Source organism: Balaenoptera physalus, assembly GCF_965194825.1.
Source record: "Balaenoptera physalus genome assembly, chromosome: 2".
In the NCBI taxonomy this organism is placed as follows: Eukaryota; Metazoa; Chordata; class Mammalia; order Artiodactyla; family Balaenopteridae; genus Balaenoptera; species Balaenoptera physalus.
Window position 1 is genome coordinate 72,281,848 of NC_138883.1, and position 20,418 is coordinate 72,302,265.

General features: G+C 39.5%; 1 long non-coding RNA gene across 1 annotated transcript in view; it reads left to right on the top strand.

Moving 5' to 3' along the window:
* Window positions 1-1,581: 1,581 nt before the first annotated feature.
* Window positions 1,582-20,418, top strand: part of LOC309655147 — a 49,231-nt gene continuing 30,394 nt past the window's right edge. Inside the window, exon 1 of the long non-coding RNA XR_014260636.1 lies at window positions 1,582-16,011. This is a non-coding gene — a long non-coding RNA (uncharacterized lncRNA). The remainder of the gene's footprint in view (window positions 16,012-20,418) is intronic.

A 20,418-nucleotide genomic window follows, 5' to 3' on the forward strand; every position in this document is an offset into this window, starting at 1 on the left:
TGGTACAAATGTTCAACAGATATGTATTCATAGATTGGGATTTAATAAAATTACTAATTTTTACTAATTTTTTAAAACTTTAAGTGTGTGGTGGTAAAGAATACAATAACTACTAGGGTATTTTGTCAGTGCTGTGTTGATCCATCATTAGAAGAACTGACCGCAGTTCTTGCCACCACTGCTTTTGGTGATGCTATGCCTCTGGACTGTGAATTTCACAAGTGTTTCTCAGTCTTTTCCTCTCCCCCCCTTAGGTGAGACAGGATGGCTAGAGTGGGCTGGAGTTGGGTATTTCCTTTCCCCTAGGTCAGTCAGGCTCTAATAAAACCCCATCTGGTTAGGTCCTCGTTAACCAGTTTCTCCTGAGGCCTTGTTAAGCAAAGAGCGCTCTGACCTATTTCAGAATGGTTCCTTTTCCCGTCCCCTCCTGTAGGAAGCGTAAAAGGATTTTTATTTACTCTGGGAACCTGGTTAAGGTAAAACTTAAACAACTGTGGGGGTGCCCCTATGACTTGGTGCTCTTGGAGTTTTAACTCTCAGACTGGTCCACCCTGAGCCTCCAGCAATTCATCAATTCCAGTCCAGCTTTTCCTACTCCAGCACTGGTTCCCACTGCAGTTTCTGCTCTGAGTCTCTGCTCTGTGACTCCTTGTATTCGCCTGTCTCTTCAGTCTTGGGGCTTGTGTCCTGACCTCTCTTTCAGGTCCAAGAAGAGTTGATATTTCAGTCTGTTCAGCTTGTTTTGTGTTGTCAGAATGAGTAGTGACTTGCAAGCTCCTTACATGTAGAAACAGAAAGTGGAAGTTCCCCATCACTGCTTTTGTATCATCTGTGCAAAACCAAGAAAGTGAAAAAGGCAAATAACATCTTAGTACTATTTTGAAAGAGTTTTGACCTCACAGACCTGAAAGGGCCCCGGAAATCTAGGAGTCTGCAGACTGTACCTTGAGAACCTCTGATGTACCCCATCCAGTGTTCATCTACGGAGGTGTTCAGGTTGAAGTTAATGCCGGTATTAACATGAAGAGAGCAGCTAACATCTTTGTACCACATATTTTTTGTTTCACGTATATTTCATTCAAGCCTCACCAGAAGGTAAGGGTGATAATACATAATATCATCTCCATTTTACAAGTGAGGGATATAAGGTAGAAAGAGGTTAAGACACTTGCCCAAGATCACAAAGTTAGTGTCAAAGCAAGAATTGTCCTTCAGACCCTTTCCTGGAAGTTAGGGATACATGCACTAGGAAGAGGCATCACCGATGAACTGAAGCTCAGTTCATCTGAGATGGTCCACCAGCAGGAATAGTGTATGGAAAGTTATCAAGGTTATGCTTGCTTGGATAAACACTATCAGCCTGTCCTAACGATACTTAGGTTTTAGTTATCTTAATATAGGAGATACCTGTTCTATTAACATCTGTTTCCCTACTTTCATCATTTTCATTTTACCTTAGTTTGGTCGAGTACACTTAACCAAAACCACTGCTTTAGGTTTCTTAGTTGTCTGCCTTGCAGATGATCTTTTACAACGAACTTTATCAACAGTCACTGCCGACTCACTCAGATATGTAAAAAAATATAGGTACATCTCTGTGTCTGTTCAATATAAACTAGAGGAGAGGCTTTGCCACTAGACATTAAAAGATATACCATATCAGAAGCTCTATGTGACTCCAGAGAGTCACATATTTACTCACAAATATCAGAGTAAATCGTTTGTTTATGTGCATGTGTTCCCATCATTAGAGGGACCTAGTCCACACATAAATGCCCATCTACAACTAAAACTGTTTGCTTTTCCATATATTTTGATGTTTCATTTTCATAAGGAGGACTAGTAGGATTCAAATGAAACTACCATTTATTCAGTATCTATGTTATGCTCAAGCTAACTCTATCCTGTTTTCTTCCTTTCCTATCTCACAAGTCTTTTGAGACTGTTCGTGTATAGTGACTTCTACTGTGACTTTATAGACATATTTTGTTTCATGTGTTCTTTCCATCAGCCTTCAAAGGAAGAAACTGAAGCTCAGAGAAGTTGAGGGACTAGCCCACAGCCATGCAATTTTAGCCTGAGTTTTAGCCCAAGACTTCTAACACCAAATCCAGAGAAATATGAGAACAGGACCAAAAAGAAAGCTGCATAGTATTCTGAATACTAGGTATGTCCTAATATGTTCAAACTGTATAGTATAGTTAGGATAGGCTGGTAGCATTTACTCAGGCAAGCTGCTTTGGTTTATCCAGTAAGCCCTGTATCTTGAAATAAGAAAACACCTATGAGTTGATCAGAGCTAGCTCTCTTTCAGCAGTTGGAGATTTTCTTTTCCTTCCAAACAATAATGAATTACAGTTAGAATATGTATGAATGGTATAGAGAAAGCATGTAGTACAGTGATGCCATACCCTTCTATGTAATTTATCGTAGTTTTCTGTTGAGCCCTGAGGTTGCTTCAATATTCTTCTCAACGCAGGACTCCCAAGTACCACTACCAATTGATCACAGTCAACAATTCAAGATGAAAGCAGTTTTCTTCTCTGGTTTAAAATAAGTCTTCATCATTGCAAAGGACTCAAGAACTATTTTCACTTTTAGAGAGATTTACATACTAAAAGATCACATTTGTGAGCTATGTATGTTTAAGATTACAGAGATGCTCATTATCATAAAAGAAATAGTCTGACACTACTTAAGAGGTAACTCTATACCTACTCACACAGACTGGGTAAATTTTCCATTACCAGACAGCATCTGTGCCCTCTTATCAGAACCTAAATGTAGCCACTTGCCACTTGTTTTTCTTCTATGCCCTTCAGTTAAGTCAAAGAAGGTGAGAGTCAGAACTCTATACCACCGGGATCCAAAGAAAATGAGTCATACACACCTGAACACTATGAACTCCAGCCCAGACATCCTCTCTTGCTCACTCCTCTGCCCTTGCCTGCATACTCAGAAAAGGACAGAGCTGAAATCTTGGATGAGCTCCCCGGAAGAAATCCCTTAGCTATACTAACAGGACACTTAATCAACTGGCAAGTTCCCTCAGGCTTTTCAGAAAAGTTAGGCAAGGTCTGCAGATAAACCTCTAATAAAAATTAAGGTGATTATTCATTGCGGTACAATAGGAGAATCACCATTTCCAGGTAGGCGGCAGGGAATGGTACAACCCAACAGCTGTGCACTAACATTGAAGCTCTCCCCCGGGTGCTTTCAAGCCTCAGTCAGGACAGTGATGAGGGAACTATATTGGAAATGTGGAGCTTCTGATGGCTCAGGTGAGTCAGTCAAAGCCAAAAAAAAAAATCACACATCAAAGGGTTGCCTGAATTAAGAAAAGCACAACAAAGGAGGAGAAGAGAGAGGGCAGCTCCACACCTCCAACTCTATCATGGAGGCTCTTCTTATCATTCTGCTCCAGCCCCTGCGATTATGAGGAGGGAGTGAAAGCATCCACTAATCAGGGCAGTGTGGTGTGCTATTCGCAAGCTCATAACTGGCAGTAAAACAGAAAGGCCTGTGTCTGCTCTGCCGAGTAATTTCCACACTGAGGCCCTGAGCAGAGATGTCATCTGCCCTGGTACCCAGGAGCCAAAGTAAGCTAGTTAGGGAGTTTCACTGCTTCTTTCTCCCTCCTCTTATGACAAGTCTAAAGGACTCAGGGTTACTTATAAAGAAAACTAGTCCGAGCTCTTCAGAGAGTTGTCAGTTTGATGCAGGTGAGACAGAGTATGTATTGAAAGCTAGGGAGACACTGTGGCCTCCTATTTACCTAGAAAGGAGGGGAGAATAGCATCTGGTATATATGGAGAAACCCTCAAGTATCAAAGCAGAAACAGGAAGATTAGAGGGTGTCGTCGTAACTGCACAGCAGGGAAGACCCAGTCTTTATGCTTCATCTGGCTCTTCATAATCTCTTGGACAGCAAGAGTGAATGATTTTTTAATATGAGACTATGCCCCAGTAGTAATGGTGGGACCCAATACTAACTGCTAACTGCAAGAGTACTTGGTTTTTAACTGTGGTGTTAACCTTTCCTAATTATCCTAAAACCTGGGTCCTAGACCAGTGCTTCTCACTCATAATGTGCATACAAATGACCTGGAGATCTTGTTAGAACAAGGATTCTGATTCTGAAGCTCTGGGTGGGACTGTATACAGCTTCCAGGTGATATCTATGCTGGTGGTCTGCAACCCCCAACCCTCCTCAGTAGCAAGGTACTGCATAACGCATTTATGGGCCATGGCAGCATTTATTAAACAGCCTTCACTTTCTCTTCCCTTCATTACTATGACTTCTTTAAAAACAAAAAAAATAGAGGGTCCAAAGTGCAGTCATAGCATATGAACCACATCTTATGGACAGCAAGTCTCATTTCTCACATGGATGGGAGAAACAAAGCTGTAAAAGGAGACGCCACTCAGGCCTGAACAGGTGTGGACGGTCACTTTCTGATGAGTTTAAGGGTGAGGTAAAGCAGTGTTGGGTGTTTGCCCAAGCCATACACCTATGCAACTGATTGCATACTTAGAGAGCCCAAACAAATTGGAAAGTAGAAATATAGAACCTCTTAACAATTTGGCACTTAGGAATTCTTGCCAAGAAACACAAGGAAAATCAAAGCCATTAGCCATTCTACCCAAACATTAAAAGTTAAGTCCCACTGACCTTTCATTATAGTTTCTCTTGGCCTTGAATCAGTGAATCATTTCATGATTAGTGATTCTCAACTGGTAATTTCTTTGATGCAAAGCCCTAAAGTAGATACTATAGAACATGCAAAACATGAAGAAGACATAGAAAATGGCCTTAAGAAGCCTGCGGAAAGCTGGGGAATGGAGGATCTAATGCACACTTTTTGTTTGACATATTTCCATTATTGTCCTACAAAATCTCCACAAAGCAGTTATTGCTTCAGCAGTTCCTAAAAGGCTGGCTACACATAACAGCCAATGCTATATTGAAGGCTTGCTGGACCAGTATTGCCAAACAGTAATAATTTTAACGACATTTATACCAAATGATCTCACACTGAAATGGTTTTAAACTTTGCCCCTTCTGTGTGTTAATCATGGATGGGTTTTGCCTTACAGCTTCTCTGAGGATTTTATCAGTATTCCTCTTTCCATTTTACAGATGGGAGGACAGGGCAGAGAGAGGTTAAGTGACTGCCCGGAGCAAGAGCTGGAATCAGTGACTGTGCTTGGGTCCTCTACTCTCATCCTTAACCACTGAGGTATCCTGACTCTGTCACCCCGACTTCCTGCACACACCAGGCCTGCCAACCACTGTAACAGCCAGTGACAGCCGCGTCATGATAAGCCGCTAGTAGGGAAAAGAAAATATAAGCCAGATTTTCATCCTATATAACTCTAAGGGAACTTTAAATTGCCAGATGTCAATCTGGAACCTTTCCTGAGTGCTAAGCTCTCACGCACAGATGGAAAACACGGTTCCCTACAGAGGATTGGACTTTAAGGACACACTCAAGGCAGACCTCAGTCCAGAACACAGGAATGGCACCTGGCTCTCTATGGCTCAAAAGTGTCCCTTTGCTGTATGTGACTTAATCTTTCCAGACTCCAGATCTCATCTCTAGAGGGCGTTTATTTTCTCACTTGCCTGTGAGTCAGAGCATTGTGTTGGAAAGATACTAGGCTTTGTTACTGTCAGACTTGGATTTGTACCTTGTCCCCACCTCTCATTAACCGTATGTCATTGGACCAGCTAGTGAACCTTGCTGAACCCCACTGCTCTCATGTTTCAAAATTTAAGGCTTCCAGAAGCAATCTTCACAATGATACTGTGAGGGTTAAATATGATGACATAACTAAAACATTGCTGTTGTATAACAGGCACTCAGTGCATGCCCTCTTTCTCTCATTCTTTGTTGATATTCATGAATAAAATATCTTGGAAATATTTGGTAAAGAGAAATAATGCTAATATATTAGTCCCATTTAATAAGCCTTCGCTCTGGGTCAAAAATGTATCAACAAGTTATCTCATAAAGAAGCAAGGTAATTGAGATAAATTAACTGGAAAAATAGAATACTAAAAAAGGGTTAGTTAATTGTCCTCAAATAAATGAACTGTTTTCATTGAATAAATTATGGTTTCTTATTAGTTTTCACCTCTGCTGAAAGACACAGTGAAATGTGTTTAGCATCAAGTAATGCATAAGGAAAAACCTCCTCATAATAATGGTTAAAATCTAGAATATTTTTCTAGGGGAGAATGCCCAGAGGTTTACAGAAAGACAGGTATATTCCCATTTTAGGGCAGCAGAATCAATGAAAACCTGCAGTTACACTAACATTCCTAAAATAATATAAGACAAATATGGGGAATTATTTGATTAACTAGAAAACTATTAAGAAGAAGAAAGGATTCACAGAGACTGCCTAATACTGAGGGGAAAGTATTAGAGTTATTACCTTATAACTATCCTTTTGACCTTATGTCCCAAAAAAGGGTATTTATAACGACCCTCTTTACCTTAGATAAGTTACACGTTTAGTCCTCAGTCTCCTCACATGTAAGTGGAATTGTTGAATTAATTTAGGATAATTTTAAGTAGTTGGTTTCTTTCTGATTTAAAATGTCTCTAGAATTACAAAATAAAAGGACATTTTCATACTTTTTTTAGAATCAGACATACTTTGCAAGATGAAGTATGTCGGTAGTATAAATTTTCATCTGTCTAAACATGACCAAACTACTCTTCAGTCCAGAGGCAGGATGATGGATTCGAGGTCACAGTGCACAGCACATTGCATCTATGCCTGCCACGCAGGTGTTCAATAAAAATTTTTTGAGAAAAATAACGCACGACCAGGTAATCTCAGACCGTAGCTCTACAATCTGTTCAAACACTCATTCAGCAAACCTACTATGTGACAGGCAGTATATCTCTTATTTGCAGTGGTATTTGGATATGACATGAGCACCAAATTTAATTCTTTAAGAGTACCTCCACTCAATTTAAAATTTTCCCAATACTCTCAAAGGCAAATGAAATCAGGTGATTTTGTATTATAGAGTAAAAGCTGCAAAGGACAGTTTTCTGATCAAGTTTGTCTCTTCAGTGACAGAGGCTGTCAGGGAGGAGAGCTGGGATGAACTGGAGGATTCGTAAAATTCTGAGGGTAAAGGAATCTTCTCTTAGTCTTTAGGGAATGGAGTGATGGAGCAGTAAAGCAGTGTTAACTTGGAGAGAAAAATGAGTTTTCTGCTACATGTGGACCTTCTTAATGAATAATCACTAAATTGTTATTAACTGTCTATGCTGAAAAAGGTGAAATAGACAAGGATGAACAGGAAAGATGTGTGCAAGTAGGTTTTCATGGGGATTTGACATGCAGACTGATTTTCAAAGGCTTTGACTCAGAAGACTCAGAAAATAAAGTCAAGGAACAAGTAGGTGTATAGGGTGTCATTTTGGTGGGTGAGCGAGTTGTGCCATAGGTTTCTTTCCTGCAAATAGTATTGTCACAGTGTCTGCTTAAGTTATTTGATCCAAGCTTTAAAAAGAAACATAGCAAGTCTCCCTTTCAGTAAGGAGACCCTAAGGAGTTTAACAGAAATTATGGTTTCTTTTCATCAACAGTGCTACAAGCCTTACTGCCACCAGCACTAATGACTGTAGCTCACAAACCCTGTACTCCTTCTTCAAGTTAAGCCCTCAAGAATACTCAGAGCTAAACAGTGGAATTCCAACACTGATGTGGGCTTTTTGCTCTCATTTTAAAATGCATTATGTAAGAGGGAGAATCCTTATCTGGAACTACAGGTTTGAACACACCTTAAGTCTTAAATTAGACCTTTCTTTGAAGCTTACTTACAGAAAGGTAGATGGGAACACAGATAGAGCTGAAAGTCAGATTCTGGTGCCTATGCAGCAGTGCCTTTTGTGTGAGAGGGTTAGAAAAAGATGAACAAAAACCAAAAAACTATGGACACTAAACACCTGTGTTTATTCGAAGAAGAAACGTCCATTGCTGAGAACATTTCCTTGAAATTTATTCCCTGGAATTATGTCCATATGAGAAGTGAGGTTAACTCTTCCTGGGAGGAAAATATTTCCCCTCATGAGAGAAATTAACTATTTTAATCACAATGCTGTTGAAGGTAGAATTACAGTAAATGCTCAATGAAAGAACTGTCCTTCATCTGAAATTTGCAATGATGTTTAGCCTTTTCTTTCCTCTAAGACAGCATATCCCTCTCTCCATATAATTCTTACACTTACCACATTCTGTACTCACCATCTCTTTACTGGTCTGCCCTCCCTCTTACTCATTATTTGTTACAACTTTATTATATAATACAGGGCATGATTTAGAAAATATGTCCAATATATATGTGTTGAATAGATACTTTGCTGCTTTTCATTTTTAAAATTCATTTTAATTCTTAAGATGACAACGTACTACAGAGTTTATAATGTAGAGGGACTAAATCATCCAAAACCTTACCACTCAAGCCAGCAAATATTATTTTGGGAAAGGAATACTTTCTGGAGGAAACACAAATCTAAAATTAAATATCATTTTACATCTTTAGGTAGAAAACATAAAATTATACTCAGAGTGTTCTTAAAAATATATTTCCTATATTTAAATTTCCTTAAAAGCCATAACACTTCATCAAGACGTCTTAAGTGGGTGAAGATGATCTCATTTAGCAGATGAGGAGAAAGAAAGAGAGCTTCATACAACTATTTCAATGACAAAGAATGGATTAGATTTAAAATGATCCTCTCAGTTCAGGCTCAAATAATGGTGACAGACTTTCACCGCATGGACTGGGAATAGGTTTGGAATTGTTTCTTGTATCGAAAGGTTGTACTGAAAATTGCCTTGAAAATATTTTCTAAATTGTAGGCGTGATGAAAATTCTTTGAGGAATGTGTCTTTTTTTTTTTTTTTAATCAGACCCCAATCTTCCAAGGTGAATATAAGAACAAAGAATATCCAAGCAACTCCTAGACTATTGAGTTGAGATTCATATCCATGTCATTTTCTCTATATTGGCAGATGGGATCACAGGGCTCTGCTTTATGGAGGCTTTACAGAGCCCTTCATGGGCAGTATAGGCAAATGTAATTTGACTTTTCATTTTCTGTATAAAAATAGTGGATATTATAAAGCCAGTAGTAACCTAGGTATTTTAACACAAGATTTTTTTTTTTTGCTCTTGTACTCCTAAATGAAGCAAGATATAATCACCAAAGTAAATTTTTAATGTAATTTGTCCATATCATTGTGGTTACTGTAAACAAAACAGTTAAATAGATTTGATTTCTAACCTCCTGGAGTTTGGGGAAGACACAGAGTTTGCGTTAGGATTCAAAATAACCCTTCCTCTTCACAGATCAGACAGTTGAGTCTCATGTTGCCTGTTGGTGTTGGAATAGATATGGGGATATCAAACTAACACAGCATGATTAACCCAAAAAGGGTCAGAGGAGAGAAACATTTCTTTTCCTCCCTTGAGTATTGAAAAAATTTGTTCTCCACATTACTCATGCAAATGTACTCAAAGTGAAAAAAATTATTTAGCTAACCCATTTTGGGTAGGTTGAAAGGAAGTTGAGAGTAGGTCATTAACCGGTCCGAGAGATTTTTCAGAGCTAGAGTTACTTTTCACCAGATCTCTTTTCAGAATAGTTTTTTGTCTTAATCATGCCAATACCCACACTCTGAGAAAACCACTCTATAGTCAGACAAAAGAGACTGACCACTGAAACCAATTCCTCAAACCATTGGCATCAATGAGACTTAACAAATTGGATGTCGTTGATAAGTACAAGGAGGATTTTAGGATGAAGCTCAGATTTCTGGCTTGGGAACAGGATATAAAAAGTAGGTTTGATCATGAATTCCATTTTAGATGGATTAAACTTGACATGTCTATGAGATGTTCAGTTAGAGAAGTCTATTAGGATATATTATATATGGGTCTGGAACTCAAAAATGAGATCTAGTCCTGAAATAGATAATTGTGAGTCATCAGCATATAACCTAAATTAAAGAGTCTTTAACAGGTTAAATGCGATGGGGCCAGAAGAGACACTTTAATTATGGTGAGGGGGGCAGGTACAGAGCTTAAGATACCACCCCATTGTGAAGGTGATCCATGACACTTCAGAGGTTGTTGCTGGAGTGGTTCTCTGGTCTCCATGCATTCCTTCTCACAACTGAGGCACAGGCAGCAGACCTCTTCTCTGAGTGGGGCAAAAATCTGAGACAAAAGCTGCAGGAAGGCCACCCCCTTCCCTTAAAAATCACTCTAGCTTGTCAATAAATAGAGGTTCTGGTTATCATGGCATCCCAAGGAAATATCCCCCTGAGTCAGGTGTCCCTAGTCCGGGGACTGAACAGTGAAGATTATGGATAGATTGAGAAGGTAGTGAAGAGCTCGCCCCTTCTATACAAATAGAGTATCTTGTACTGACCATTTACAGGGCTAAGATTATAATTAGGCAGTCTCTGTCCCAAACCTCAGTCTCAAAGTCTGCCTCTTTATTATTCTAACACTATTCTTTTAAATCTAACCCTGCTTTTAGTCTACAGGGGTATCTATTAAAAAACCCATATACCTGAGAGATGCCACACTTTAAGAACTTACTGTGAATTACCTGGATGTTATAGTGGCAAAAGTATTGAATTTAAAGTCAGAACATCTCACTTTAGTTTTCTGTCCTACCATTTATTAGATTTAGCACTTGGATAAGTCATTTTCCTTTTCTAGGCCTCTATGTCTAAGCTTATAATAAGTGGTAGGGTTACGTGAGGTAATCTCTAAGATTTCTGCTCTAAACATTTCTGGATGGGATTTAGTTGATAGCCAAACACATGTAAATGTTTATTTATATACTAACTCAATTCTTCAGTTATTTATTCAGTGAGCACACTAAACACACATTAGGTGCTCCAGGGATATACAGATAAATAAGGAGCTCAGAGACTAGTGGAACTGAGATATATATTTTTCCCTAGGTGAAAATGTATTTTCTCAAGAACCAATTCTTCAGGTTGTAGGTCCTTTTTTTATGAGTCAGTCTTGGCATGTGGGGTTGGAGGTTGCTGGAGAAGGGAAAAAACATTTATTGTCCAAAGTGATGTCCTGAGAAACTAATCTTGAAACTGTAGATGCTGAGGGTCACAACATAACCACACTTCAGGGGACTTTTAACAAAGAGTAGTGCCAATAGATTGCAGTTAAATAGACATCCTGGTAACAGAATCATCTAAAATAGCAAGACTCTACCTCTTAAGGTAGAATCAGAAGATACATACTCAAAGGTACGAGAGAAGGATAGCCATGTGGCTTTGGGGTCTTTCAGTGGGTATGGAGCTCTGTCTAGATATATGTGTCTAATGTGTTTGGATCTGTCTAGTTGATATGATTTCACGTAGTATCTGGAGCCAGTATGTACCTGCTAGAGCATTCCTGCTCTTTCCCAGACTCTTTCTTCTCTACTGTCTCATCAACTAGAATACAAGTCAAATTTCTGTGAGTTTTAAGGGCAACTTTACTTATTTTAGGAAAAGTACGATATAGGGGAAAGGAGCAAGTGCTAATAAGAGAGATAAAGATCAGCTTTTTAAACCAGAATGATCTGACTGGGGGGTTAAGCTTGCTTTCTACTGGCATTATTTCTCTTTTCTTATATGTCCATTTCTTGCTGTTCAAGATCCCCTCCTTCTTCTTTTGGTAACAGTAGTCTTTTTTTCTTTCAGAGAACTGTGCCTTCACCATTCCACGTGGTCCTGATGGCTATGCCCTCTCCAGCTTCATCCTCAGCCGGTGAGTGAGCCCATGAGTCATGTTAAGCCAGTTAGACTATATTTCCTTGGCATTTAGAAGTATCAGAGAGGAGTGACACATGCTTTGAAAACAGTTGATGCAGAGTCATCCCTATTGCAAACCCCAGTGAGAATGCCTTATTTTGGCTATGTTGGGGCAACTTTGGATCCCACTTTCCCAGAGCCCGTTCAGTCCCTCTCTTCAGTTCTCTTTTTTTTAAAATAAATTTATTTATTTATTTTATTTTTGCCTGCATTGGGTCTTCGTTGCTGCCCATGGGCTTTCTCTAGCTGCGGCAAGCAGGGGCTACTCTTCGTTGCGGTGCTCAAGCTTCTCATTGCGGTGGCTTCTCCTGTTGTGGAGCACGAGCTCTAGGTGCACAGGCTTCAGTAGTTGTGACATGCGGGCTCAGCAGCTATGGCTCACGGGCTCTAGAGCGCAGGCTCAGTAGTTGTGGCACATGGGCTTAGTTGCTCCATGGCATGTGGAATCTTCCCGCACCAGGGCTCGAACCTGTGTCCCCTGCATTGGCAGGCAGATTCTTAACCACTGCACCACCAGGGAAGCCCTCTTCAGTTCTCTTATCTGCCCAGTATTCTGTCAATAAATTCCTCATTTGCTTATGCTAGACAGTCTAGGTTTCTCATACTCACATTGTTATGGACTGAATGTTTCTGTCCTCTCAAAATTCATATGTTAAAATTCTAACCTTCAGTGGGATGGTACTAGGAGGTGGGGCCTTTGGGAGGTGATTTGGTCATGAGGGTGGAACCCTCATGAATGGGATTAGTGCCCTAATAAGAGAGACCCTGGAGAGCTCTCTAGCCTCTTTCCACCCTGTGAGAATACAATGAGAAGTGTGCACATCAGAAGAAGGCTCTTATCAGAGCCCTATCATGTTGGCACCCTAATCTCAGACTGCCAGCCTCCAGCACTGAGAAAAATATAATTCTGTTGGTAATAAGCCACCAGTCTATGGCACTTTCTTAAGTATCCCAAACTGACAGAGACACATATTAAGTAGATAAAGCCTTCTCTATATATTGCTCAATAAAATGAGCCCTTCCAATTCAGAGGAAGGTTAAGAAATATATTTGAAGTAGATTTGGGAGACAGAATTAATGATCCTGGATCCTCCCCCTTAACTATGTGTAAGGAAGAACAATGAAATTCAGATTCTTGAGGGTCTCTTTTAATTGAAACCTTATTTATGACATCTCTGTTCTAAAGAGATTGGTCCTGAAAACAGAAACCCCTCTTAACAACAGAGGGGCTTCTTTGGAGGTTTTGACAGGCCCCTGCTCATGTCCAAGAGTTACTACAAGCAGATTGATTTCATTTGCCCCAGCCCCTCTCTCTTTTCTGCTAGCTAAAGTGGAATGTCCAGAACTTTCCCTTAGCTTCTGCTTTGGTTCTTGAACAAAGGGATTTCATTATCTTCTACTCTTTCTTCAGGCTTGTCTACAAGTCATTTGTTATATTACAGCATTTCCAGAAATTTAGCAAATTCTTGAAAAGAAAGATTTAATCTTCTCAGCAGAAGCTGGAGAAGATTTATGTACGCCTATTCTTAACATGTCAAAATGTGGCTTGGCTGCTAAATTTACTGGGACCGCCTACACAGCTGAGGATTTCTGTGACTCTGCTGGAAATAATGGCTTTAGGAGGTAATCAAACAGCATTAGAGAAAAATATTTGAGAGAAAACAGATTTTTATGTTGCAGAAGGATTTCTCATTTTATAAAAGAACATTACATTTTTAGGAGCTCATTAAGTTGTTTTCCCCTATGTTTGACCCCAAATTAGAGTTTGGATTTCTTAATTTTCTCTTCTGAAATTGTCTGCAAGGTATTGGGAAACTTGAGTTTCCAAGTCTTCAAATCCACACAAAATGAAAGCATTAATTCTTAAGTATTATTATGGAATAAATTGAATTTTGTTAGGTTGCCTTTTGTAATCCTTATTTTTTTCTGTGCTTAATCATTATAGGTAATTTAAAAATAAATACTTTTGCAAGTGAACCAATAGAAATATTTCACTGTCATTGAACAGAAAGCTAAAAGCCTAATTACTGTATGTATTGAATATTCTTCTGTAGTAGTAATTTCTTCACTCTTTCAGTATCTTAATTTTCTTTATTTAACATCCACAATTTCTCCCTTTATATATTGGGTTTTTGTTTTGTTTTTTTTCTCCATTTCACGGAAGAAAATGGTACTCTGTTATACAAATGTGCTCCCTATTTCCTTTGAAACTGTATTCAGTCAGTCCCCACAGAAAGAATAGGTAACGAAATTCTATCTCTCAAGTGTGTGTAGACATATCAATCACTTTAAGTGGAAACAATCATTCCTCTGCCATTTGGAGCCAACATCTTTGAACACAGAAGCAGTACTGTTGCTTTCTGTTACTAAAAATAGTTTTTCCATATAATGCTTAGGTTTACATTCCATCCACATGCCGCAGAGGTCAAGAAAAGCAGATTTCCTGATAACATTTGATTTGAGCAAAGGGAGTGATAAAAGGTGCATTCTGTAATCTGGGTTTAGAGCCGACTGAAGATGTGGAGTTCGGTGGAGGTAGTCCTGTGCTGTTTCCCTCCCACCGGTCCCAGATCGCTGCCCAGGCTTGGTCAGGAGTACAAAGAGTTGTAGCTCTTTTCTGTGCCTTTGACACCCAGACCTCCCTACTCTAACGTCCCCTTCACAATCCAGCATTTTTTTTTCTCCCTCCTACATAAGCAGAAAGATTTCAGATTTGTGCTGCCACCTTTTTCCTCAAGAATCATCATACATGTTAAGCTTTTGTCTTGGTTTCAGTATTTTAGGAAGCTGACACCAGAAGATACAGAGGATAAGGCATTCGACCTCTTTTATTGCAACTGTTCCCATCCTTCATGCCTGCTCTACCTACCATAGACGTTAAAACCCACGCGTGTTTAAAATGCTGCTGGCTAAAAAGCATGGTGCTGATGAATGGGAGAAATATCATGTTAGCACAGACCCTCTAGTTACTGTGAGGTGCTGCTGTCTCTACCCAGGGCACTGTTGCTGTGAAGCAACGAGCTTGTCGCTCCCAATCCCCAGATACAGAGCAGTATCAATGCAGAAATATTAAAGAGAAAATTAATAATTTATTTCAAAAATTCATTTGCAGCTGCACTTCAGTGAATTAATTACTTTTTGTCTTTCTCTTTTTATTCATTCCTCTCTCTTGCTAATGATCAAGTTAGAACTAGGAAGAGGAAGTAAGTGGGGTTGGAAGAGGTGGCAGTCTGGTGCTGCCAGAGCGGAAAGCACAAAGGAGACCGTGCTTTAATGTGGGTGCCCTAAGGGACCTGACAAGTGAATAGAGATAGGTTAAACTTAATCCTATCTTCTCTACCCCAAAAGCCATAGGAAACCATTTTACCATGTTATAGATTCTACTTAGTATTTTAGAAGAGGGGAAAATTAAAATCCAGCAAGCCAAAGTCCCAAGTTATTAAGAAGATTAATCTGTTGTTTATCACTACATCTTCTATGCAGTTCACTTCCCTGTATGCTCATTAAAATAGTATAGCCACACAGGCAAAGCGATTGTATAATAGTGCTTAAGTGTTAATGGAGCTTGTGTACTGACTTCCAGAAGGGTTAGGGTAGGCCCAGCCATTTTTACATAACACTGGCTTATCACAACTTGCCAGATGACGCTAAGGTAATGTATGGCAAGGTTCAAATTCATAGCCATTATAGTCATTTTATGAACTAGAATAGAAAAATCAATCAGAGAAATTGTATTTGCCAAATCCCAGACTGAGGCAAAGCAGATACTTTCTCCCATGTTTAAAACATTCATGGAACAGGAAGACAGTTCCCATCATGCTACTCTAAGGTACCTTTTTTTTTTTTTTTTTAAGTATTTGTTTTTTTATTTTATTTATTCATGTCTGTGTTGGGTCTACGTTTCTATGTGAGGGCTTCCTCTAGTTGTGGCAAGCGGGGGCCACTCCTCATCCCGGTGTGCGGGCCCTTCACTATCGCGGCCTCTCCCGTTGCGGAGCACAGGCTCCAGACGCGCAGGCTCAGTAGTTGTGGCTCACGGGCCCAGTTGCTCCGCGGCATGTGGGATCCTCCCAGACCAGGGCTCGAACCCGTGTCCCCTGCATTGGCAGGCAGATTCCCAAACACTGCGCCACTAGGGAAGCCCCCAAGGTACCATTTTAAAGCAAGCAAAAAGATGTGCGTCTTAATATACCTTATTCTAAGTAGCCATTTGATAGGAGAAATAACCTTTGTACTGAGATTTTGAAAACGAATGTAAAGGCGAACACTGAATTTTCTCCAGTAATCTTATTGCTCCAGCACAGGATCCATAGCCATTTACGTACCAAATGATCCCCTCAGGGATAAACAATTTCCATCGGTGCAAATGAATGTTCTGGTATGTGTATCAGCAGAATGGGAGATAAAGTTAAGGAAGAAGATGGAGAGAATTCAGTGTTTAATTTTGTCCCAAAGATCAGAGACTAGGAAAGGAAAAGAAGGAAGTTCAGAGAGGGAGAAGGACTTCAAGAGTCAGTGTTAATGACATCAAAGGCAGATATTCTTCTCTTCTGGTCAGTGCAAACTATCACCAGGGGAGCCTGTTGAGTCCTCTCTGGAAAGTTGTCTAGCTTGCATCATAATGCTGTGCCCCAGGCTGGTATAGTCATTTGCCACTGCTTTCACATGACCTAACATGATCAGGAGCTCATCAGCTAATTCCAAGTTTGCTTTCTGGAGGTTGGAATGGGACATCACCATCTAAAAAGTGTTTGCTTAAATTTCTAAAGTGTGCCTAACAGATAACCAAAATCATGTATCCCAAGGGTCTTGGTAGAAAAGATTTCCTCTCCCAACACTGAAAACTCTTCAGATCAAATGAATGCATAATTACACCAATGTTTGTTTATGTAACTGTTTAACTTAAAGAGACCTATCTGAAGGAGACTTGTTCAATATCATTAAACCACCAATAACCTCCATGCACTAAATATACTGGTTAAATTCCACTAGCAATGAATGTACACTTACACTTCCATCTTCCCTAGAAATTCTTTATTTGAAAATTTATCAAAAAACAACTAATCATATCAGACAATAAGAAACTTAAAATCTATACCTAAGATATATCAATACCTTTACCGTTCCAAGCAAATATAGAATAGCATTTGATAATGTGATAAGAAATGTTCTGTTTGTCTCATATTGTGTATTGTTAAAAGTAGTGTTAAATGGAATAATCAGTCAAAACTTTCTCTAACATCTCCTGGCAAGTGATTATGCAGCAGCCGGAAATTTGGTAGACATCCTTCCTTCCTAATTCCTTCAGCAGGAACATTTAGAACAGTATAATGATTGGCTTTAAGGAATCTTGTGCTTATGAAAAACTAACCTGATTCTGCTTTATACATTCAAAGTTCTTCTCCTGCCAGATTCTTCGCATACCCTGGAAGCTCCTGGAGGCTTTTGACTACCTAGTACTGCCCTCATGTGGGCCAAGAGTGTCACTATTACAAGGAGCTACCTTCTTTTCATTTTTGACATTTGCAGAGGAAGTAAAAATTATGATTTTTAATACTTTTTATCCTATACATTGGTCTAAATTTTCAACTGAAATAGACTGCTTTCCAGTCTCTGAATTAGCCAGAAAAGACTACTAGGTGGGTATGCTTGGAAATAAAGAACAGGGAAGAGGAGATAGGAAAATCTAGGCCAATGTTCTCTCTCACCTGGGATTCTTGTTTTTCTCCTCCCACAAGGTCAAATCCCAGCTGAATCAGTATGCAGATCACATACACAGCAACCACAGTTCCAGACTAGGAAATGTGCTAATTGGCTCACCCGCTCAAAGAACCAGGGTACCAGGCGTCTGACACACAGCCTCTGAGAGAAGCAGGGCTTAATGCAGGACAAAATGTTCTTGCCACTCTGCACTGTCGCCTATCCTTGCTTCTAGCAAGCAGTCTGGCCATACACAGTGGTGACTGGAGCACTTTCATAATTATTTGCCTCTTTGTAGACTAATGTGTACACTTGGGATTTTAGAATGCAATCTAATTCAGAAGAAATTAAAATTAAAGCCAGTACCCCTTCAGCCTTCTTTCCTCATACGTTTCTCCCGTAGTGTTCCAAATAGTGCTCTAACTAGTGTAATGCTTTTGAAAGGTAGGTCAGAAACTTAACATCAGTGGTGTTAACACCCTTTAGATCTGTTCTTAGCATTGAGAATACGGTTAAAGCTATAGTCTCCTACCAGACGGTACAGTACAAGAAACAATCCTGTTGGTTACTACATATAATTTCCTCCACTATTTGCCTCATGATTCCAACTCACGTACTGTTCAGTTGTTTTCTGAGATCGTATCTGGAAGAGATGGAGTGCGTTCGAGAAGGAGCATAGAATTTCATGAGAGAGTGCTTGCCCCGTTCCCGGAAGCCATAATATCCTTGGAGCTCTCTGAATCGGAAGCTATCTTCCTGAATCATGTGGCATCTGTGGAGCTGATGCAATAGGAATAGGAACAAACCACAGGCATCAGTTGTTGATTAACTCTGATAACTTACCTGCCTAATGAGGTGGAGGTCTTTTATGCTTCCACTGCCTAACGGGAGCTCATAATTGTGGTAGTCATAATAGTGGTAATGATAGCCACATGATGACATGATGAAGAAGAAAGCATCCTTGAACTGAAAAGGTTTCATTCTGCCAAAGAAAGTCAAAAGAGCTTAGAAGACTGCCATGACCCATGTGCAGAAGACATAAAGATTATTTAGTTGTTCCTTTGCTTTATAATGTTTTTATAAACTAAAAGTAATCGTCTAGAAGATTTCCTGGGATCACCTGGCTATGCAAAAATTCAACCAGTTCCCAGACAACATAGATAACTTTCTCTTGATTGGGGTTTGTATTTTGACCTGAAACTAGCAAAGAAAAGCTCTGTCTCAGCATTGTAATTTACGTTCTGCTTCAGTTCCTTATTTATGATAGTTAGCTTTGGGGTCAAATACCCTTGTGGAGTCAACAACCTTATATTAAAGAGAGCCTTCAACCTCAACTAAATAAGACTTTTTTTTTTTTTTTTTTTTCCTAAACAGGTCTGCTGCTGAAGTTTTTCTTGCTAGTATTTTTCAAATTTTCTGTTTCACAGAGCCTCCAAGTTTGGGGCAGGGTGAGATGTGAAGATGTCAGAAAATTCAAGAAAACTTCTATTTTGTAAGACTCGAAAGGATTTGATGAGAATATGAATTGTCAGTTTTGCTCATCACTCAGTTCTAAAAATCTATACTCAAAACCTTTCATGTCTGTCTAATCCCTCACTAGCATCAAACATAATAAAATCAAAATAAACTTCTGGTAAAAATCAGGTTTCAAAATTTTACCATGGATTTCTTTTCTGTTTGATTCTTTTTGATCAGCACCAGATACACCAGAAACAAACAAGTTTCTCCCAAATCCCATTTTGTCTCAGCAGTACTCCTACCAGGGAGGGAAAAAAAAAAAAAAAAGACAAATATGGAAATGATGCTAAGATATTTCTTCTGTCATCTCTTTTAACAAGTTCATAAAAGCAATACCCATATTGGCCTTATGAATTTTCCAAATTGAAAATAAGATAGAAATAATACAGTAAGGCTCAGCTTTTGAATTTGTGGTGATCTTTCTCTTGCATTAGGAAATTTTACATCCCTGACAATTCAGTAGCACTATTTTCTCTTTTCTCTTAAGTCTAATGTAAGTCTAACGGGCTCATTTAAGCTTGTAATGAACAGCTTAGGAGTTTTGACTCTCGAGTTCCCAATCCTGGTAGGTGACAATAGCTTGTTTGCATTTGCCTTATGTATTGGATGCTGCATGGTAGTGAAATGCAATCCTTTGCTGTCTATACAATTATTATGATGCTTCTGCAACATGATATGCTCACTGACAATAGTTTACCTTTTGCAGCCCCAGGCTTGCAACCTGGTGGTATTTGAACGTACCTGCTCCAAAGAAAGCATAGGTCTAATGACAGCTTTGCGACGTGGAATGAGCTGAAAGAAGGCTCAACTGACCCGACTATAACATCCCTGAATCTGGAGATTCTTCTGGCTACTGATGATTACTTTTCTCATATTTGGCTAAAAAAAAACAGAGAGAAACATCATGGTTAAAAAAACAGAGAAAGGGGCTTCCCTGGTGGCGCAGTGGTTGAGAATCTGCCTGCCAATGCAGGGGACACGGGTTCGAGCCCTGGTCTGGGAAGATCCCACATGCCGCAGAGCAACTAAGCCCATGCGCCACAACTACTGAGCCTGCGCGTCTGGAGCTGTGCTCCGCAATGAGAGGCCGCGACAGTGAGAGGCCCGTGCACCGCAATGAAGAGTGGCCCCCGCTCTCCACAACTGGAGAAAACCCTCACACAGAAACGAAGAACCAACACAGCCAAAAATAAATAAATAAATTAATTAATTAATTAATTAATTTTTTAAAAAAGTGCTAAGAGCAGATATTAAAAAAAAAAAAAACAGAGAGAAACATCTTTGACCAAGTCTCTGAACTATAGGAACTTTTCAGAGATCTTATTATTCTTTTCTTTT